The sequence below is a fragment of the Hyla sarda genome, unplaced genomic scaffold (genome assembly GCF_029499605.1).
Source record: "Hyla sarda isolate aHylSar1 unplaced genomic scaffold, aHylSar1.hap1 scaffold_1547, whole genome shotgun sequence".
In the NCBI taxonomy this organism is placed as follows: domain Eukaryota; kingdom Metazoa; phylum Chordata; class Amphibia; order Anura; family Hylidae; genus Hyla; species Hyla sarda.
Genome location: NW_026608182.1, coordinates 20,986 through 34,913, shown reverse-complemented (window position 1 = coordinate 34,913; position 13,928 = coordinate 20,986). Strand labels below are relative to the sequence as shown.

The following is a 13,928-nucleotide window of genomic DNA, read 5'->3' as shown; positions in this document are numbered from 1 at the left end:
CTGAATGTTCCTAATTGACAAAATAAGATTAATGCTTATGAAGAAATATAAAATCTCATCCCTTCCCCAATATCGCGCCACACCCCTACCCCTTAATTCCCTGGTTGAACTTGATGGACATATGTCTTTTTTCGACCGTACTAACTATGTAACTATGTAACATAACATGGGGGGGTCTCCTGGCTGTTCACACAGGTGTGTCATTGCTGTACATTGACCATGCATTGCTTCTGTGGTATTGCAAAGGCAAAGACAAATGCTTCCAGCCATCCATTGCACTAATGGATTGGTCATCAGCTGGCTGTCTATGTCCCGCATCAATATAGACCAAAGTACAGAGGGTTAGGCTATGCTATAGTGCACCTACCTGATGCATCAGAAGGTGCGAGGCCCTTGCTAAATTCTGTGCACAGACTTTGAGATCTATGCTTTAGACTGTATCTAAACCTGCTCCAACATGGACTGACATTCTGGCCTACTTTCAGCCGATGCGACTTGTCTGTCGCTGAACAGTCGCTTTTTATGTATTCAGCACCTATGTATAATGTTGTAAAAATGCTCTAGAAGCTAAAGTCGCAGAAATGTCACACATATTTGGCCTGCAACTTTCTGTGCGACAAATTCAGACAGGAAAAATCAGTATAAATCCTTAGAAAATTATCCCCCAGTGTCTCCATCTGCTGGCGGTATTGAATAAGCATTGCTGCACTGATGGGGTATGCATTCGACGAAAAAAAAGAAGAAAAAGAAGAATAATACGCCCAGAAAAGAGGCGAAAAGGAGAAAAACGTAAAAAAACGTGAAAAAAAAGTAAGAGGAAGAGAAGGGAAAAAAAGGTGGAAATGGGTTTAAAAGTGATTTCGGCGGAGAAATATATATATATATATATATATATATATATATATATACGCGCACACACACACATATATATAAACGTATTCTCCGTTGAGATATTGCAGCCGCTGCTGTGTCCAGGCCCAGGAGCCTTAGCACTGTGCTGTGATGTCACTCAATACCACTGACATCACTAGGTGTAAACAACATCTCTCCTTTGCTGTGTATGTGACTATGGAGCTGTTTGGTGATGTCGTCTATTATGGCCTTCATAGAAGCAACAGGAGATTGTTGCATCCATCTAGAACCCTCAGAACTACAGTGCTATGATGTCACTCACTTCCACAGGCCTTGCAGAGTGTAAACAACAACAACCCAGCTTTGTCGTGTATGTAACCATAGGGATTGTGATGTCACCTAGAACCTTCACAGCAGCGACAGCTTTATGAGGAGCATCAGCACTGCTCTGCCTGAGCAGAACCATCACCGCCATAGGTTGTCAAATAACCCGGATTTAACCCACACAGGTAAGTCCAATGGGGTGCAGGCATGTCCTCTATGCTTACAGCTTCCCGTGGGTGTTGGTTTGATACCGTTTGGGGACAGCCAAGGAGGCATCTGCAGGCAACAAAGGTAGGTGTGTGCTTGTGTGTGTGTTTCCTATGCAGATCCTAAGCCCAGTGTCACATGCAAGTAGGAGGAGTAAGAAGGGTTCCTGGCAAATCCGGGTTATGGATTGCATTTAAAAAGGCCCCGTGGGAGTGCAATGGGCCCCTGTCTTGCTGCTTAGCAATAATGGTATGGGTTTAGGTTCTGCTGTGTGTACTGGTGGTTGACTGCCCCCCAGCCCAGAGTGTGCATGGAAAATTGTCTGGCAGCCTCCCTGACAGCAAGCAGTGATAGTGCCCATGAAGGGGACCTTGTTGGGCCCGCCCCTTTCACGGTTATCGCTTCTCGGCCTTTTGGCTAAGATCAAGTGTAGTATCTGTTCTTATCAGTTTAATATCTGATACGTCCCCTATCTGGGGACCATATATTAAATGGATTTTTGAGAACGGGGGCCGATTTCGAAGCTTGCTTCCGTCGCCCTATGCATTGACCCGATATGGCAGTATCTTCGGGTACAGTGCACCACCCCCTTACAGGGTTAAAAAGAAAGATTCCTACTTTCATTGCTACCTGCTTGCTGGCTAGCCAGCTAGCCAGCCCTGTGGGCCTTGCTGCTGCTGCTGCTGCTGCTGCAGCCAAAAAACAAAAGGTGGTGCTGCTGCTGCTTCTGCTGCTTCTGCTTGTGTCTGGCCGCTGTTGGAGCGTCCAGGCACAGGACTTCTGCTGCTGCTGACTAAATGGCCTCCTTAATTGGATCATTTGAGTAGCCAGCACACCTGTGCAGGTAGGGCATGACATGATAGGCAGCTGCCTTGATAGCGGGTGGGTGCTGAATGTTCCTAATTGACAAAATAAGATTAATGCTTATGAAGAAATATAAAATCTCATCCCTTCCCCAATATCGCGCCACACCCCTACCCCTTAATTCCCTGGTTGAACTTGATGGACATATGTCTTTTTTCGACCGTACTAACTATGTAACTATGTAACATAACATGGGGGGGTCTCCTGGCTGTTCACACAGGTGTGTCATTGCTGTACATTGACCATGCATTGCTTCTGTGGTATTGCAAAGGCAAAGACAAATGCTTCCAGCCATCCATTGCACTAATGGATTGGTCATCAGCTGGCTGTCTATGTCCCGCATCAATATAGACCAAAGTACAGAGGGTTAGGCTATGCTATAGTGCACCTACCTGATGCATCAGAAGGTGCGAGGCCCTTGCTAAATTCTGTGCACAGACTTTGAGATCTATGCTTTAGACTGTATCTAAACCTGCTCCAACATGGACTGACATTCTGGCCTACTTTCAGCCGATGCGACTTGTCTGTCGCTGAACAGTCGCTTTTTATGTATTCAGCACCTATGTATAATGTTGTAAAAATGCTCTAGAAGCTAAAGTCGCAGAAATGTCACACATATTTGGCCTGCAACTTTCTGTGCGACAAATTCAGACAGGAAAAATCAGTATAAATCCTTAGAAAATTATCCCCCAGTGTCTCCATCTGCTGGCGGTATTGAATAAGCATTGCTGCACTGATGGGGTATGCATTAGACGAAAAAAAAGAAGAAAAAGAAGAATAATACGCCCAGAAAAGAGGCGAAAAGGAGAAAAACGTAAAAAAACGTGAAAAAAAAGTAAGAGGAAGAGAAGGGAAAAAAAGGTGGAAATGGGTTTAAAAGTGATTTCGGCGGAGAAATATATATATATATATATATATATATATATATATATATACGCGCACACACACACATATATATAAACGTATTCTCCGTTGAGATATTGCAGCCGCTGCTGTGTCCAGGCCCAGGAGCCTTAGCACTGTGCTGTGATGTCACTCAATACCACTGACATCACTAGGTGTAAACAACATCTCTCCTTTGCTGTGTATGTGACTATGGAGCTGTTTGGTGATGTCGTCTATTATGGCCTTCATAGAAGCAACAGGAGATTGTTGCATCCATCTAGAACCCTCAGAACTACAGTGCTATGATGTCACTCACTTCCACAGGCCTTGCAGAGTGTAAACAACAACAACCCAGCTTTGTCGTGTATGTAACCATAGGGATTGTGATGTCACCTAGAACCTTCACAGCAGCGACAGCTTTATGAGGAGCATCAGCACTGCTCTGCCTGAGCAGAACCATCACCGCCATAGGTTGTCAAATAACCCGGATTTAACCCACACAGGTAAGTCCAATGGGGTGCAGGCATGTCCTCTATGCTTACAGCTTCCCGTGGGTGTTGGTTTGATACCGTTTGGGGACAGCCAAGGAGGCATCTGCAGGCAACAAAGGTAGGTGTGTGCTTGTGTGTGTGTTTCCTATGCAGATCCTAAGCCCAGTGTCACATGCAAGTAGGAGGAGTAAGAAGGGTTCCTGGCAAATCCGGGTTATGGATTGCATTTAAAAAGGCCCCGTGGGAGTGCAATGGGCCCCTGTCTTGCTGCTTAGCAATAATGGTATGGGTTTAGGTTCTGCTGTGTGTACTGGTGGTTGACTGCCCCCCAGCCCAGAGTGTGCATGGAAAATTGTCTGGCAGCCTCCCTGACAGCAAGCAGTGATAGTGCCCATGAAGGGGACCTTGTTGGGCCCGCCCCTTTCACGGTTATCGCTTCTCGGCCTTTTGGCTAAGATCAAGTGTAGTATCTGTTCTTATCAGTTTAATATCTGATACGTCCCCTATCTGGGGACCATATATTAAATGGATTTTTGAGAACGGGGGCCGATTTCGAAGCTTGCTTCCGTCGCCCTATGCATTGACCCGATATGGCAGTATCTTCGGGTACAGTGCACCACCCCCTTACAGGGTTAAAAAGAAAGATTCCTACTTTCATTGCTACCTGCTTGCTGGCTAGCCAGCTAGCCAGCCCTGTGGGCCTTGCTGCTGCTGCTGCTGCTGCTGCAGCCAAAAAACAAAAGGTGGTGCTGCTGCTGCTTCTGCTGCTTCTGCTTGTGTCTGGCCGCTGTTGGAGCGTCCAGGCACAGGACTTCTGCTGCTGCTGACTAAATGGCCTCCTTAATTGGATCATTTGAGTAGCCAGCACACCTGTGCAGGTAGGGCATGACATGATAGGCAGCTGCCTTGATAGCGGGTGGGTGCTGAATGTTCCTAATTGACAAAATAAGATTAATGCTTATGAAGAAATATAAAATCTCATCCCTTCCCCAATATCGCGCCACACCCCTACCCCTTAATTCCCTGGTTGAACTTGATGGACATATGTCTTTTTTCGACCGTACTAACTATGTAACTATGTAACATAACATGGGGGGGTCTCCTGGCTGTTCACACAGGTGTGTCATTGCTGTACATTGACCATGCATTGCTTCTGTGGTATTGCAAAGGCAAAGACAAATGCTTCCAGCCATCCATTGCACTAATGGATTGGTCATCAGCTGGCTGTCTATGTCCCGCATCAATATAGACCAAAGTACAGAGGGTTAGGCTATGCTATAGTGCACCTACCTGATGCATCAGAAGGTGCGAGGCCCTTGCTAAATTCTGTGCACAGACTTTGAGATCTATGCTTTAGACTGTATCTAAACCTGCTCCAACATGGACTGACATTCTGGCCTACTTTCAGCCGATGCGACTTGTCTGTCGCTGAACAGTCGCTTTTTATGTATTCAGCACCTATGTATAATGTTGTAAAAATGCTCTAGAAGCTAAAGTCGCAGAAATGTCACACATATTTGGCCCGCAACTTTCTGTGCGACAAATTCAGACAGGAAAAATCAGTATAAATCCTTAGAAAATTATCCCCCAGTGTCTCCATCTGCTGGCGGTATTGAATAAGCATTGCTGCACTGATGGGGTATGCATTAGACGAAAAAAAAGAAGAAAAAGAAGAATAATACGCCCAGAAAAGAGGCGAAAAGGAGAAAAACGTAAAAAAACGTGAAAAAAAAGTAAGAGGAAGAGAAGGGAAAAAAAGGTGGAAATGGGTTTAAAAGTGATTTCGGCGGAGAAATATATATATATATATATATATATATATATATATATATATATATATACGCGCACACACACACATATATATAAACGTATTCTCCGTTGAGATATTGCAGCCGCTGCTGTGTCCAGGCCCAGGAGCCTTAGCACTGTGCTGTGATGTCACTCAATACCACTGACATCACTAGGTGTAAACAACATCTCTCCTTTGCTGTGTATGTGACTATGGAGCTGTTTGGTGATGTCGTCTATTATGGCCTTCATAGAAGCAACAGGAGATTGTTGCATCCATCTAGAACCCTCAGAACTACAGTGCTATGATGTCACTCACTTCCACAGGCCTTGCAGAGTGTAAACAACAACAACCCAGCTTTGTCGTGTATGTAACCATAGGGATTGTGATGTCACATAGAACCTTCACAGCAGCGACAGCTTTATGAGGAGCATCAGCACTGCTCTGCCTGAGCAGAACCATCACCGCCATAGGTTGTCAAATAACCCGGATTTAACCCACACAGGTAAGTCCAATGGGGTGCAGGCATGTCCTCTATGCTTACAGCTTCCCGTGGGTGTTGGTTTGATACCGTTTGGGGACAGCCAAGGAGGCATCTGCAGGCAACAAAGGTAGGTGTGTGCTTGTGTGTGTGTTTCCTATGCAGATCCTAAGCCCAGTGTCACATGCAAGTAGGAGGAGTAAGAAGGGTTCCTGGCAAATCCGGGTTATGGATTGCATTTAAAAAGGCCCCGTGGGAGTGCAATGGGCCCCTGTCTTGCTGCTTAGCAATAATGGTATGGGTTTAGGTTCTGCTGTGTGTACTGGTGGTTGACTGCCCCCCAGCCCAGAGTGTGCATGGAAAATTGTCTGGCAGCCTCCCTGACAGCAAGCAGTGATAGTGCCCATGAAGGGGACCTTGTTGGGCCCGCCCCTTTCACGTTTATCGCTTCTCGGCCTTTTGGCTAAGATCAAGTGTAGTATCTGTTCTTATCAGTTTAATATCTGATACGTCCCCTATCTGGGGACCATATATTAAATGGATTTTTTGAGAACGGGGGCCGATTTCGAAGCTTGCTTCCGTCGCCCTATGCATTGACCCGATATGGCAGTATCTTCGGGTACAGTGCACCACCCCCTTACAGGGTTAAAAAGAAAGATTCCTACTTTCATTGCTACCTGCTTGCTGGCTAGCCAGCTAGCCAGCCCTGTGGGCCTTGCTGCTGCAGCCAAAAAACAAAAGGTGGTGCTGCTGCTGCTGCTTCTGCTGCTTCTGCTTGTGTCTGGCCGCTGTTGGAGCGTCCAGGCACAGGACTTCTGCTGCTGCTGACTAAATGGCCTCCTTAATTGGATCATTTGAGTAGCCAGCACACCTGTGCAGGTAGGGCATGACATGATAGGCAGCTGCCTTGATAGCGGGTGGGTGCTGAATGTTCCTAATTGACAAAATAAGATTAATGCTTATGAAGAAATATAAAATCTCATCCCTTCCCCAATATCGCGCCACACCCCTACCCCTTAATTCCCTGGTTGAACTTGATGGACATATGTCTTTTTTCGACCGTACTAACTATGTAACTATGTAACATAACATGGGGGGGTCTCCTGGCTGTTCACACAGGTGTGTCATTGCTGTACATTGACCATGCATTGCTTCTGTGGTATTGCAAAGGCAAAGACAAATGCTTCCAGCCATCCATTGCACTAATGGATTGGTCATCAGCTGGCTGTCTATGTCCCGCATCAATATAGACCAAAGTACAGAGGGTTAGGCTATGCTATAGTGCACCTACCTGATGCATCAGAAGGTGCGAGGCCCTTGCTAAATTCTGTGCACAGACTTTGAGATCTATGCTTTAGACTGTATCTAAACCTGCTCCAACATGGACTGACATTCTGGCCTACTTTCAGCCGATGCGACTTGTCTGTCGCTGAACAGTCGCTTTTTATGTATTCAGCACCTATGTATAATGTTGTAAAAATGCTCTAGAAGCTAAAGTCGCAGAAATGTCACACATATTTGGCCTGCAACTTTCTGTGCGACAAATTCAGACAGGAAAAATCAGTATAAATCCTTAGAAAATTATCCCCCAGTGTCTCCATCTGCTGGCGGTATTGAATAAGCATTGCTGCACTGATGGGGTATGCATTAGACGAAAAAAAAGAAGAAAAAGAAGAATAATACGCCCAGAAAAGAGGCGAAAAGGAGAAAAACGTAAAAAAACGTGAAAAAAAAGTAAGAGGAAGAGAAGGGAAAAAAAGGTGGAAATGGGTTTAAAAGTGATTTCGGCGGAGAAATATATATATATATATATATATATATATATATACGCGCACACACACACATATATATAAACGTATTCTCCGTTGAGATATTGCAGCCGCTGCTGTGTCCAGGCCCAGGAGCCTTAGCACTGTGCTGTGATGTCACTCAATACCACTGACATCACTAGGTGTAAACAACATCTCTCCTTTGCTGTGTATGTGACTATGGAGCTGTTTGGTGATGTCGTCTATTATGGCCTTCATAGAAGCAACAGGAGATTGTTGCATCCATCTAGAACCCTCAGAACTACAGTGCTATGATGTCACTCACTTCCACAGGCCTTGCAGAGTGTAAACAACAACAACCCAGCTTTGTCGTGTATGTAACCATAGGGATTGTGATGTCACCTAGAACCTTCACAGCAGCGACAGCTTTATGAGGAGCATCAGCACTGCTCTGCCTGAGCAGAACCATCACCGCCATAGGTTGTCAAATAACCCGGATTTAACCCACACAGGTAAGTCCAATGGGGTGCAGGCATGTCCTCTATGCTTACAGCTTCCCGTGGGTGTTGGTTTGATACCGTTTGGGGACAGCCAAGGAGGCATCTGCAGGCAACAAAGGTAGGTGTGTGCTTGTGTGTGTGTTTCCTATGCAGATCCTAAGCCCAGTGTCACATGCAAGTAGGAGGAGTAAGAAGGGTTCCTGGCAAATCCGGGTTATGGATTGCATTTAAAAAGGCCCCGTGGGAGTGCAATGGGCCCCTGTCTTGCTGCTTAGCAATAATGGTATGGGTTTAGGTTCTGCTGTGTGTACTGGTGGTTGACTGCCCCCCAGCCCAGAGTGTGCATGGAAAATTGTCTGGCAGCCTCCCTGACAGCAAGCAGTGATAGTGCCCATGAAGGGGACCTTGTTGGGCCCGCCCCTTTCACGGTTATCGCTTCTCGGCCTTTTGGCTAAGATCAAGTGTAGTATCTGTTCTTATCAGTTTAATATCTGATACGTCCCCTATCTGGGGACCATATATTAAATGGATTTTTGAGAACGGGGGCCGATTTCGAAGCTTGCTTCCGTCGCCCTATGCATTGACCCGATATGGCAGTATCTTTGGGTACAGTGCACCACCCCCTTACAGGGTTAAAAAGAAAGATTCCTACTTTCATTGCTACCTGCTTGCTGGCTAGCCAGCTAGCCAGCCCTGTGGGCCTTGCTGCTGCTGCTGCTGCTGCTGCAGCCAAAAAACAAAAGGTGGTGCTGCTGCTGCTTCTGCTGCTTCTGCTTGTGTCTGGCCGCTGTTGGAGCGTCCAGGCACAGGACTTCTGCTGCTGCTGACTAAATGGCCTCCTTAATTGGATCATTTGAGTAGCCAGCACACCTGTGCAGGTAGGGCATGACATGATAGGCAGCTGCCTTGATAGCGGGTGGGTGCTGAATGTTCCTAATTGACAAAATAAGATTAATGCTTATGAAGAAATATAAAATCTCATCCCTTCCCCAATATCGCGCCACACCCCTACCCCTTAATTCCCTGGTTGAACTTGATGGACATATGTCTTTTTTCGACCGTACTAACTATGTAACTATGTAACATAACATGGGGGGGTCTCCTGGCTGTTCACACAGGTGTGTCATTGCTGTACATTGACCATGCATTGCTTCTGTGGTATTGCAAAGGCAAAGACAAATGCTTCCAGCCATCCATTGCACTAATGGATTGGTCATCAGCTGGCTGTCTATGTCCCGCATCAATATAGACCAAAGTACAGAGGGTTAGGCTATGCTATAGTGCACCTACCTGATGCATCAGAAGGTGCGAGGCCCTTGCTAAATTCTGTGCACAGACTTTGAGATCTATGCTTTAGACTGTATCTAAACCTGCTCCAACATGGACTGACATTCTGGCCTACTTTCAGCCGATGCGACTTGTCTGTCGCTGAACAGTCGCTTTTTATGTATTCAGCACCTATGTATAATGTTGTAAAAATGCTCTAGAAGCTAAAGTCGCAGAAATGTCACACATATTTGGCCTGCAACTTTCTGTGCGACAAATTCAGACAGGAAAAATCAGTATAAATCCTTAGAAAATTATCCCCCAGTGTCTCCATCTGCTGGCGGTATTGAATAAGCATTGCTGCACTGATGGGGTATGCATTAGACGAAAAAAAAGAAGAAAAAGAAGAATAATACGCCCAGAAAAGAGGCGAAAAGGAGAAAAACGTAAAAAAACGTGAAAAAAAAGTAAGAGGAAGAGAAGGGAAAAAAAGGTGGAAATGGGTTTAAAAGTGATTTCGGCGGAGAAATATATATATATATATATATATATATATATATATATATATATATACGCGCACACACACACATATATATAAACGTATTCTCCGTTGAGATATTGCAGCCGCTGCTGTGTCCAGGCCCAGGAGCCTTAGCACTGTGCTGTGATGTCACTCAATACCACTGACATCACTAGGTGTAAACAACATCTCTCCTTTGCTGTGTATGTGACTATGGAGCTGTTTGGTGATGTCGTCTATTATGGCCTTCATAGAAGCAACAGGAGATTGTTGCATCCATCTAGAACCCTCAGAACTACAGTGCTATGATGTCACTCACTTCCACAGGCCTTGCAGAGTGTAAACAACAACAACCCAGCTTTGTCGTGTATGTAACCATAGGGATTGTGATGTCACCTAGAACCTTCACAGCAGCGACAGCTTTATGAGGAGCATCAGCACTGCTCTGCCTGAGCAGAACCATCACCGCCATAGGTTGTCAAATAACCCGGATTTAACCCACACAGGTAAGTCCAATGGGGTGCAGGCATGTCCTCTATGCTTACAGCTTCCCGTGGGTGTTGGTTTGATACCGTTTGGGGACAGCCAAGGAGGCATCTGCAGGCAACAAAGGTAGGTGTGTGCTTGTGTGTGTGTTTCCTATGCAGATCCTAAGCCCAGTGTCACATGCAAGTAGGAGGAGTAAGAAGGGTTCCTGGCAAATCCGGGTTATGGATTGCATTTAAAAAGGCCCCGTGGGAGTGCAATGGGCCCCTGTCTTGCTGCTTAGCAATAATGGTATGGGTTTAGGTTCTGCTGTGTGTACTGGTGGTTGACTGCCCCCCAGCCCAGAGTGTGCATGGAAAATTGTCTGGCAGCCTCCCTGACAGCAAGCAGTGATAGTGCCCATGAAGGGGACCTTGTTGGGCCCGCCCCTTTCACGGTTATCGCTTCTCGGCCTTTTGGCTAAGATCAAGTGTAGTATCTGTTCTTATCAGTTTAATATCTGATACGTCCCCTATCTGGGGACCATATATTAAATGGATTTTTGAGAACGGGGGCCGATTTCGAAGCTTGCTTCCGTCGCCCTATGCATTGACCCGATATGGCAGTATCTTCGGGTACAGTGCACCACCCCCTTACAGGGTTAAAAAGAAAGATTCCTACTTTCATTGCTACCTGCTTGCTGGCTAGCCAGCTAGCCAGCCCTGTGGGCCTTGCTGCTGCTGCTGCTGCTGCTGCAGCCAAAAAACAAAAGGTGGTGCTGCTGCTGCTTCTGCTGCTTCTGCTTGTGTCTGGCCGCTGTTGGAGCGTCCAGGCACAGGACTTCTGCTGCTGCTGACTAAATGGCCTCCTTAATTGGATCATTTGAGTAGCCAGCACACCTGTGCAGGTAGGGCATGACATGATAGGCAGCTGCCTTGATAGCGGGTGGGTGCTGAATGTTCCTAATTGACAAAATAAGATTAATGCTTATGAAGAAATATAAAATCTCATCCCTTCCCCAATATCGCGCCACACCCCTACCCCTTAATTCCCTGGTTGAACTTGATGGACATATGTCTTTTTTCGGCCGTACTAACTATGTAACTATGTAACATAACATGGGGGGGTCTCCTGGCTGTTCACACAGGTGTGTCATTGCTGTACATTGACCATGCATTGCTTCTGTGGTATTGCAAAGGCAAAGACAAATGCTTCCAGCCATCCATTGCACTAATGGATTGGTCATCAGCTGGCTGTCTATGTCCCGCATCAATATAGACCAAAGTACAGAGGGTTAGGCTATGCTATAGTGCACCTACCTGATGCATCAGAAGGTGCGAGGCCCTTGCTAAATTCTGTGCACAGACTTTGAGATCTATGCTTTAGACTGTATCTAAACCTGCTCCAACATGGACTGACATTCTGGCCTACTTTCAGCCGATGCGACTTGTCTGTCGCTGAACAGTCGCTTTTTATGTATTCAGCACCTATGTATAATGTTGTAAAAATGCTCTAGAAGCTAAAGTCGCAGAAATGTCACACATATTTGGCCTGCAACTTTCTGTGCGACAAATTCAGACAGGAAAAATCAGTATAAATCCTTAGAAAATTATCCCCCAGTGTCTCCATCTGCTGGCGGTATTGAATAAGCATTGCTGCACTGATGGGGTATGCATTAGACGAAAAAAAAGAAGAAAAAGAAGAATAATACGCCCAGAAAAGAGGCGAAAAGGAGAAAAACGTAAAAAAACGTGAAAAAAAAGTAAGAGGAAGAGAAGGGAAAAAAAGGTGGAAATGGGTTTAAAAGTGATTTCGGCGGAGAATATATATATATATATATATATATATATATATATATATATATATATATACGCGCACACACACACATATATATAAACGTATTCTCCGTTGAGATATTGCAGCCGCTGCTGTGTCCAGGCCCAGGAGCCTTAGCACTGTGCTGTGATGTCACTCAATACCACTGACATCACTAGGTGTAAACAACATCTCTCCTTTGCTGTGTATGTGACTATGGAGCTGTTTGGTGATGTCGTCTATTACGGCCTTCATAGAAGCAACAGGAGATTGTTGCATCCATCTAGAACCCTCAGAACTACAGTGCTATGATGTCACTCACTTCCACAGGCCTTGCAGAGTGTAAACAACAACAACCCAGCTTTGTCGTGTATGTAACCATAGGGATTGTGATGTCACCTAGAACCTTCACAGCAGCGACAGCTTTATGAGGAGCATCAGCACTGCTCTGCCTGAGCAGAACCATCACCGCCATAGGTTGTCAAATAACCCGGATTTAACCCACACAGGTAAGTCCAATGGGGTGCAGGCATGTCCTCTATGCTTACAGCTTCCCGTGGGTGTTGGTTTGATACCGTTTGGGGACAGCCAAGGAGGCATCTGCAGGCAACAAAGGTAGGTGTGTGCTTGTGTGTGTGTTTCCTATGCAGATCCTAAGCCCAGTGTCACATGCAAGTAGGAGGAGTAAGAAGGGTTCCTGGCAAATCCGGGTTATGGATTGCATTTAAAAAGGCCCCGTGGGAGTGCAATGGGCCCCTGTCTTGCTGCTTAGCAATAATGGTATGGGTTTAGGTTCTGCTGTGTGTACTGGTGGTTGACTGCCCCCCAGCCCAGAGTGTGCATGGAAAATTGTCTGGCAGCCTCCCTGACAGCAAGCAGTGATAGTGCCCATGAAGGGGACCTTGTTGGGCCCGCCCCTTTCACGGTTATCGCTTCTCGGCCTTTTGGCTAAGATCAAGTGTAGTATCTGTTCTTATCAGTTTAATATCTGATACGTCCCCTATCTGGGGACCATATATTAAATGGATTTTTGAGAACGGGGGCCGATTTCGAAGCTTGCTTCCGTCGCCCTATGCATTGACCCGATATGGCAGTATCTTCGGGTACAGTGCACCACCCCCTTACAGGGTTAAAAAGAAAGATTCCTACTTTCATTGCTACCTGCTTGCTGGCTAGCCAGCTAGCCAGCCCTGTGGGCCTTGCTGCTGCTGCTGCTGCTGCTGCAGCCAAAAAACAAAAGGTGGTGCTGCTGCTGCTTCTGCTGCTTCTGCTTGTGTCTGGCCGCTGTTGGAGCGTCCAGGCACAGGACTTCTGCTGCTGCTGACTAAATGGCCTCCTTAATTGGATCATTTGAGTAGCCAGCACACCTGTGCAGGTAGGGCATGACATGATAGGCAGCTGCCTTGATAGCGGGTGGGTGCTGAATGTTCCTAATTGACAAAATAAGATTAATGCTTATGAAGAAATATAAAATCTCATCCCTTCCCCAATATCGCGCCACACCCCTACCCCTTAATTCCCTGGTTGAACTTGATGGACATATGTCTTTTTTCGACCGTACTAACTATGTAACTATGTAACATAACATGGGGGGGTCTCCTGGCTGTTCACACAGGTGTGTCATTGCTGTACATTGACCATGCATTGCTTCTGTGGTATTGCAAAGGCAAAGACAAATGCTTCCAGCCATCCATTGCACT

General features: G+C 46.0%; 6 non-coding genes across 6 annotated transcripts; all 6 read left to right on the top strand.

Moving 5' to 3' along the window:
• The first annotated feature begins 1,780 nt into the window (after positions 1-1,780).
• Positions 1,781-1,971, top strand: LOC130310003 (U2 spliceosomal RNA). The gene has a single exon (XR_008858569.1). It is a non-coding gene; the product is annotated as a U2 spliceosomal RNA (small nuclear RNA).
• A 2,083-nt stretch (positions 1,972-4,054) lies between these two features.
• Positions 4,055-4,245, top strand: LOC130310002 (U2 spliceosomal RNA). The gene has a single exon (XR_008858568.1). It is a non-coding gene; the product is annotated as a U2 spliceosomal RNA (small nuclear RNA).
• A 2,091-nt stretch (positions 4,246-6,336) lies between these two features.
• On the top strand, positions 6,337-6,528 carry LOC130310029 (U2 spliceosomal RNA). Its single transcript, XR_008858595.1, has one exon. It is a non-coding gene; the product is annotated as a U2 spliceosomal RNA (small nuclear RNA).
• A 2,065-nt stretch (positions 6,529-8,593) lies between these two features.
• LOC130310030 (U2 spliceosomal RNA) lies at positions 8,594-8,784 on the top strand. The gene has a single exon (XR_008858596.1). It is a non-coding gene; the product is annotated as a U2 spliceosomal RNA (small nuclear RNA).
• A 2,089-nt stretch (positions 8,785-10,873) lies between these two features.
• LOC130310001 (U2 spliceosomal RNA) lies at positions 10,874-11,064 on the top strand. Its single transcript, XR_008858567.1, has one exon. It is a non-coding gene; the product is annotated as a U2 spliceosomal RNA (small nuclear RNA).
• Positions 11,065-13,156: 2,092 nt separating this feature from the next.
• On the top strand, positions 13,157-13,347 carry LOC130310000 (U2 spliceosomal RNA). The gene has a single exon (XR_008858566.1). It is a non-coding gene; the product is annotated as a U2 spliceosomal RNA (small nuclear RNA).
• Positions 13,348-13,928: the final 581 nt, after the last annotated feature.